Source organism: Tamandua tetradactyla, chromosome 10, assembly GCF_023851605.1.
Source record: "Tamandua tetradactyla isolate mTamTet1 chromosome 10, mTamTet1.pri, whole genome shotgun sequence".
In the NCBI taxonomy this organism is placed as follows: domain Eukaryota; kingdom Metazoa; phylum Chordata; class Mammalia; order Pilosa; family Myrmecophagidae; genus Tamandua; species Tamandua tetradactyla.
In genome coordinates, this window is record NC_135336.1 from 39,122,075 (window position 1) to 39,130,612 (window position 8,538).

Consider the following 8,538-nt stretch of genomic DNA (forward strand, 5'->3'; position numbering starts at 1 on the left):
TGCAGTAGGTCAAGAGGGACAATTAGAAGCAGGTAGATCCTATTTACTGTAGAATTTTGCTGAGTTATGTATGATGTTAGGGTCAGAGTTAAATTAGCACAGTGGAAAAAATGGGCATAGCCTCCTTTTCTCAGAGCTCAGCCTCTCATTCAAACAAATATTGAATAAATATTTAAATAACAAAGTTTTAAAGAGTGCCAAATTATTGGACTGTAGAACTAGACAATATATTTCAGTCTAGACCTGCTCACCCCTCACTCTTCGTGTTGTCTCTCTCTCTCTCTCTCTTGCTCTCTCACTCTCTCTCCCCTCATAGTAGCCTTTTCTCAGTTGCCGGAAAATGTGAATCTGTCCTTGCTACCTCAGGGGCTTCTCATAGACTATTTTCTCTACCTAGAAAGTGCCTTCCTCCCTCTATGTTTGTGCTCCAATCAGCTGTGGCCAGGATGGCAGAGTCAGATGGAAAGGCACAAGGGATGGGATAAGGGCATAACTGACTTATCTCCAATTCAAAAAGGAAGACTCTAGGCTAGAAAAATTATATAAAATATGATAAAGTCTGGGTTCTTGCTATGAGGTATCTCAATGGTCTGAGAGCTTCTCAAATTATCAGGATTGTATCTCCCACAGTCTCACTGCCATGCCATCTCCTCCCTGCCCTTCCTCTAACAACAATGTCTTTTAGAAGCACAGACTGGAGACTCAGAAGCTCACGTTGGATTCCTGGCCTCAACACTTAATGTTCAACCTCACCATGCATGGTTTCTCATCTGTGAAACTGGAATAAAGTAGCAAAAGGCCAACCATATAGTTGGCAGGATTAAATAAGATAATTTATTATCTGTCACTATAATTGCTTAAAACATTTTAATTATTAACACAGTGTCGACACTTGGCATTATTTTGAACCTCTCAACCCAATAAATGCCTAATAGATTAATTGAATGCTAAATCTCAATGCTAAGCCTCTATCACAGCATCCTTACCTCTCTCTAACCTCACTCTCCCCTTAGACAAATCCTATCTGAAGTCACGATAGTCTTGAAAGGAAAAATCTAAAGTCTCCATTCTCAGACGCCATGAAATATTTTGAACTGAAAACAAAAGCAGAATGTTTTCTGATGGAATATTCTACCATGTATCTTGAAAGACTCTTTAAAATATTCATCTACCATACTTAGTAAAAAAGGTCCAGTTTGCAAAGCAAGTGAAAGATATGACGAGATTTTCTGTTGAATTGTAGAAGAGTTTGTGAGAATATATTGCGTGCAGTTCACTGGCCCCCAGAGTCTTGATGTTGGCACTTAAATGTTAGCAAGAAAAGCACTGAAAGCAAAACTGACATATGTAAGAATGGGTAGGCCCCAGTGCTGCTTTTTTTCTTCTTTCAGAAAGATCATAGCATATTCATGGGGAGCTACTCCTGATTCTTTCCCAGTGGTTGCCACATTAGTCTCAACACATCTTCCTTCAGTTCTCTGATAGTTTATAGGGCAATAATGGAATGAAATTTTTATTAATTTATAATTTTTAAAAAAATATAACAAACTCAAACATTCTTAGATGAGCATTCCATTCTGCATATGTAATCAGTAATTCACAATATCATCACATAGTTGCATATTCATCATCATGATCATTCCTTGGAACATTTGCATCTATTCAAAAAAAGAAATAAAATGAAAACAGAAAAAAAAAAATTATACATACCATACCCCTTACCCCTCCCTTTCATTGCTCACTAGCATTTCAATCTACTAAATTTATTTTAACATTTGTTCCCCCTATTATTTATTTTTATGCCATATGTTTTACTCATCTGTTGATAAGGGAGATAAAAGGAGCATCAGAGACAAGGTTTTCACATTCATACTGTCACATTGTGAAAGCTATATCGTTATACAATCATCATCAAGAAACATGGTTGCTGGAACACAGCTCTACATTTTCAGGCAGTTCCCTCCAGCCTCTCCACTACATCTTTGATAACAAGGTGATATCTACTTAATGCATAAGAATAACCTCCAGGATAACCTCTTGACTCTGTTTGGAATCTCTCAGCCATTGACACTTTATTTTATCGCATTTCGCTCTTCCCTCTTTTGTTTGAGAAGGTTTTCTCAATCCCTTGATGCTGAGTCCCAGCTCATTCTAGGATTTCTGTCCTACGTTGCCAGGAAGGTCCACACCCCTGGGAGTCGTGTCCCACATAGACAAGGGGAGGGCGGTGAGTTTGTTGTTGTGTTGGCTGGAGTGGGAGGCCACATCTGAGGAACAAAAGAGGTTCTCTTGGGGGTGACTCATAGGCTTAATTTTAAGTAGGCTTGACCTATCCCCTGTGGGGTTATGTTTCATATGAACAACCCCCAAGACTGGGGGCTCAGCCTATAGCTTTGGTTGTCCCCACTGCTTGTGAGAATATCAAGAATTCAACTTGGGGAAGTTGAATTTTCCTCCTTTTCACTATTCCCCTAAGGGGACTTTGCAAATACTTTTTTACTCACTGTTCATATCACTCTGGGATTTATTGGGGCATCACTCTGGACAAACCTACAAAATCTTATGCCCTACTCAAGATTTCATGTACTTATGGTGTTCAATTAAGCTGTCCACATAAGTTATATTAGGAACTGCACTAGTCAAAATATAAATTTTGTACCAAATACACATTTTTTGCTTTAGTCTCACACATAAGTTAAAATTTTAAAATAGTAATTACCATCTATTAATGCAATGAATTTTAGCAATAACTTTCCTTCCTTCCTTCCTCCCCCCCCCTTTTTCCTTAATAATTCACTCATGGAGATTTTAGGCCACCTACAATGGGCCAGGAAGTAAGCAATATGATATTTGCCCGTATAAATCTTATCATCTAGCAAGGATGTTAGTCATCACAAGTTGTTGTGACAATGAGAAGATAGACCCAGCTCAGTCTGAAGCATGAGGGAAGGTCTCCAAAAAGAAATAATTTTCCTCTGAGATCTGAAAGATGACCAGTACAACTAGGAGAAACTGGAGAGAAAGAGAGGAGTGTGGGATATTGCAAGCAGGAAGGTGATAGTGCTGTGAGCTGTTATTCTGCGTAAGAGGGACAGATGGTCCCCAGGTCCAATCTGAAGTTGCTCTGGTGAACTCACACAGCCCTTGGCACCTTTAGTAGATTGAGTTACATACCCTACCAAAAAGCATGTTTTTAATCTTAATTCATTCCTATGGATATAAAACATTATAACTAGGATCTCTTGGAGAAGTTATTTTTAGTTAAGACATGGCCCAACTGAATGAAGTTGAGTCTTAATCTGGATTACTGGAGTCCTTTATAAGAAGAAGGAATTGTGAAAGCCATGAGAAGGAACTAAAAACTAGAAGTCAGTGGAAGCTGGCAAAGAAAGAGGAGAACATCACCATGTGATAGGAAAGTGAAGAAACCCAAGGATTGCCAGCCATCCAGGATGCTATTGACCCCAGAAAGAAGTAAGCCTTCTAGCCTCTGAAAGTGAACCAGTAAATTCCTATAGTTAAGTCAACCCATTGTGGGGTATTTGTCATAGGAGTTGGAATCTAAGCACCTTTGGCAAATCACTTCTGTTGGGTCTAGGAATGGCTTTGCTTTTAGGTGAAATCAGCTGCCACCTCCTGTTGTGATTTGAGGGGAAGGGAACTAACATGACTGAACAGCAATCTTATGCCACACTCTGGGCTTGGAACTTTACCTTTTTTTCCCCCCACAGTAACCTGATCAGGGCTTGTTTCTGTTTGCACTCCAAGAAGCAGAGCAGCTTGTCCAGACTCAATGCTACAAAATGTAGAGCTAGAGTTAGAACACAGGATTTTCTGTCTCTAAAACTTGTTGTTTGTCCACAATATTAAGCTAACTCCTAGAAGGCCTTCTTGGGATCCTGGAAAAATAGTCTTACCTGAAGATACCATTTTCATACAGATGCCTAACGTTCCTCTACCAGAGAAAGATTAAGTACCTTAAGACATAGTTCTTCTCCCATACCCCAGTTTTAGAAACAAACACTGAGCAAGCTTTGGATTGTTGAAAATGCTCATGATGAAAAAAAGGGGACCCAAAGATTCTTGAAGTTTTCCTTACTGTTTACGTCATGAAAACTTCCCTACCTTGAATTCTTTATTAAACAAATATGTAATAATTGTTTTTGAAGCAAATACTTCTTGTGAAGGGCAACCTAATAAGTTAGTAGCACTAAATGATGTATCTTTACTGAAATATATTCTTCTTAACAAAAGATGTGAGGGCGTTACACATATTACAATGCCCATGAAAGTTTGAGATGGAAAGGCAGAGATTACAATGCTGAATATAAATGTCATATCCTTTGGAATTTCTTCTAATATCAGCTCTTCTAAATTATTATAAAATATTCTACATTCTTCCAGCCTACCTCACACTTCCACTGGGCATTTGCTACAAAGCATTCTGTGTGGGATATCTTCTCTCCCCTTGATCCAGGTTTCACCTCTTCCAAGATGGCTTTGCAGATTTTCTTAGTTGGAATTCATCTCTGCCCCCTCTCCCAGCTCTTATTGCATTAATCCTTGTCCTAAAGTTAGTTAGGCATCTATCTAGCTTCCCCTTCTAAATTGTGAATTCTCAGGAATCATAGCTTGAAGGTTTGAAGCTGTATGGACCCCAGAAAAGATCATGCTCTTTTAATACATTCCTGCAGATATAAACCTATTGTAGGTGGGATCTTTTGAATAGGTTATTTCAATTAAGATGTGACCTACCTGATTCAAGGTGGGTCTTAATCCTCTTACTGGAGTCCTTCATAAGAGGATAAAAAACAGAAAAAAAAAAAAAAAAAAGAGCTCAGAGAAGTTCAGAGAAAAGGGCACACAGAAACCAAAAGAGGGAAACACACAGACACACAGAGAGGAAGCCACTGAAGTCTGATGCTGGAAGCAGTGAAACCCAGAGAGAAGGGAGAGACCAGCAGACTTGGCATATGGCTTCCAATGTGTTAGTGGTGTCCCAAATGTCGGCAGCCTGTCTTCAGAGTCCAGGTATCCTAGTGATGCCTCGGTTTAGACATTTTCATGGCCTCAGAACTGTAAACTTGTAAGTTAATAAATCCCCACTGTAAAAGCCAACCCATTTCTAATGTTTTGTATTTTGTCAGCTTTAGCAAACTAAAACAATAGCCCGCTAATTTGTGTATCTCCACAGGGCCCAACTTAGTGCTGTGTAGATAATAGAGGCTTAATAAACATGCAAAGACTTGAAATGAAAAAATGCTCTTCCCTGGCTTGAGTAAACCTTTAGTATGAATTTGTCCATAAATAGCCAAGATGAAGAGTTTGTCAGCTTGAGCCATTTTCAGGGTGGTTTGGCCTTGATGAGTTTTCTTTGATAGAAAAGAAAATTAAATCAAATGCTCTTTCCAGTGATAAGAGTTATAATTTCAAGAGATAGAGCTGCTCACAAGCAAACATTTTAAATTCTGTACTATGTTCTGAGCCAATTAGAAGCAATTGGATTTATGAATTTTTTATTTTTCTGATTGATTTTCTATTTAGTTTCTCCTGAATAAGTACTTAAAAATCTTTCCATAACATTCACCCTTTTTGTTGATTTCTAGCCCTAGAGAACCAACATTTCAGCAAGTATACAAGTCCTTCACACTTTTTTTTTTGCATTCCACTTCTCTTAAAGTAGTTTATTGAAGTCCTCTCCAGATAAAAACTTTGAAATCATTAAACAGATCACTGTTCAGAATCACATTAATTCTTCTATCTTTCTTCTTAAAGGAGAGAACTGGCGGAGAGCTTAGAATAGGAATGAAGTACGGTATTTGTCTGTAAAACCTCTTCCATGATGAATACCTAATTTATTCAAAATCCCATTACCTGAAATATTTCAATCCTGGTAGAATGAGGTCTCTGAATTGGGTTCTGATAATTTAGAAAAGGCCTCCTTCCCTGGGGACATTTAGAGCTGCTAAGGCCAGCTGGTAAAGGTGCGTAAATTTGAAAACCGCACAGCTAGAACAGGAGCCAAAGCTTCTTCATCTCTGGTTTAAAACAGCCTGCAAGGTCTGGGACCTTGTACACTTCAGTTTTCTCCAAGGATTTCAGCACCTATCCCAAAGATCTTAGACCTTGCCACAACCCTCCTGGATGGCTTCTGTGTCTGCTGGGAATTGGAATTCATTAACGTATAGAGCTGTTTAACCATGAAGAACTGGGAATCACCTCTTTGACCACAATCTCTCCTTTTCTAGTTCCTCCCTGAGATAACTCCTGTTCTTGAACATCATCACAGCATCTAGTACTTCTGTATTCACAGAGTAAAAGAGCTGTATGATCCTACTATGAATAGGGCCTTTGAGAACATCCCATGCAGGGTTTTGAGCCTAGGAACACTTTCCTCAAGTGAAGACATACATGGAAATACCATGAGAAAGAAAAGACAAGAGCAGAGCTGCCCGGGCTGCTGTGTGGGGTAGACTCCAAGGACTAGTACTGGCAAGCCACCTATCTAGTTTATGGTCTTATTTTGTAGAACACAGAATAGAGACCCAAACACATGGGCTTTTGAATAAATTAGGTTCATAACTCTAGGCTTTTATCCCTTTTTGATAATATGGAGGTGCAAAATCTTTCCCCCTTTGCTGCTACCTTTCCCCTGATATTCTTGGGAAGCATGAGAGAGTTTCTCATATGTGACCATGAGTGAAATCCATCAGCTCTCTATATCCATTGTGCTCTCTCCATTTTGGTCCCCTCTCTCCCTGCCCTTATTTCCTTGCTGACCCCAGTCAGGGTGCTCCTAAGCCAGAAAGGCATCACTGCTGCCTCTTCTTGACAATGCTGTCATGTTCACTGGCCACCGTCTTCTGCAGGCAGTTCCCAGCTTAAGCAAGAACCTCTGCTGAGGCAATGGAAATAGGAAGAGCCTGAAATTAAAGAGCCTTCTCATTTGGGGGAGAAGATGTCTGATAGTTTGAAGCTGGGGAATGGACCTCAGAAAAGATCATATTCTTAGAGTTAATCCATTCCTGTGGGTGCAGACCTGTTGTAAGTGGGAACTTTTTGATTAGGTTATTTCAGTTGAAGTGTGTCCCCGGTGGGTCTTAGTCCTATTACTGGAGTCCTTTATAAGTGGAATAAAATTCAGACAAAAGAGGAAAGCCACAGAGGGAGCAACCAGAAGCTAAACATCAATGGTACCCAGAAGAGAAGGGGGAGACCAGAGACACTGCCATAAGCCTTTCCATGTGACAAGCTATGAACAAGGGTCACTGGTACCAGCTCCAGAACCCCACAGTCTTTGGTGAGAAGGCACCATTTGATGATGCATGATCTGGACATTTTCCCAGCATCAAAATCATGAGCTAATCAATTGCCATTGTTTAACCTGACCCATTTCATGGTGTTTGCCTGAGCAGTTCAGGAAAGTAAAATAGCTATGGATGAGGATAAAACTATGTCACAGAGTGGCCCCTCTGAGAACTATGGCTTTGTTTTTAGGTCTGGTATTTCTGCTGGATTCTGCCTTCTGAGATGAGTTCTGATCTGCAGGTCTTCAGTTCCTCACATCAAAGAGTTTTTCTGGCAGTTTACCAGATGCACTGAACCTCAATGGTGGACAAGGCTTAGGCATGAGCTGGGACAGCAATTCTAACCCTATCTTGGGATCATTCCTTACATCCTGTCCCCCTAAACACCCAGTAGAAAAACAAAATTTGTAATTAATTTAATTTACATCTGATTGATATTTTCAAAATGACAGATCAGAGTATTTTGCAAGACAAGTTTATAAAAGTGAATAGTGTATATATTGTTGTTATGCATCACTGAAAACTGCAACCTGAGCAATCAATTTAAAATTTTGATCAAGTAAACCAGGCATTGCATGATCTGATAAGAATACAAGTACATAAGTAGTCACTAGAAAATATGCGGATTATATGTGTATGCGTGCACATACACATGTGCACGTACACGACACACTTTGCTAAACCAGAGAGAAAAAGGAAGTACATTTTCCCCTTCCATTCCACCCCTCCCCCGGTTAGTTTAAAGCCTTGCTACACAAAATGTTGTCCGCACACCAATAGCAACAGCGCCACCTGGAAGCAGACTCCCAAGTCCTACCCTCACCTATGAATCAGAATCTGCATTTGAACAAGATCCTGCAGGAGAGTCATACACACAAAAAAGTTGTGAAGTGTTGATCTGGATAACATCAACCATTTATACATGTAGAAAATATGTTTCACATCCTTTCAGAGTTCAGATAGGAATGAGGTAAAGGAAGAAAGAAAGCTAGAGGAACCTGGAGAGGGATAAAGAGAAAAAGTGTTTAAGAGGATGCTGGGAACAAGCGAGAGGGAGAGAGACTGAGAAAGAGAGAGAAACTTTTCAGTTTTGCCAAAAAATTCACTCTGGGCACCAGCTTTTATAGTTGAAGCCAAGAGAAACATCATCCAACTGTATAATTTTTTAAGTAGGAACTGCAATATTTTCACCAACTCCACAGCTGGAATGAGATGGAGGAGGCTGGCCCAG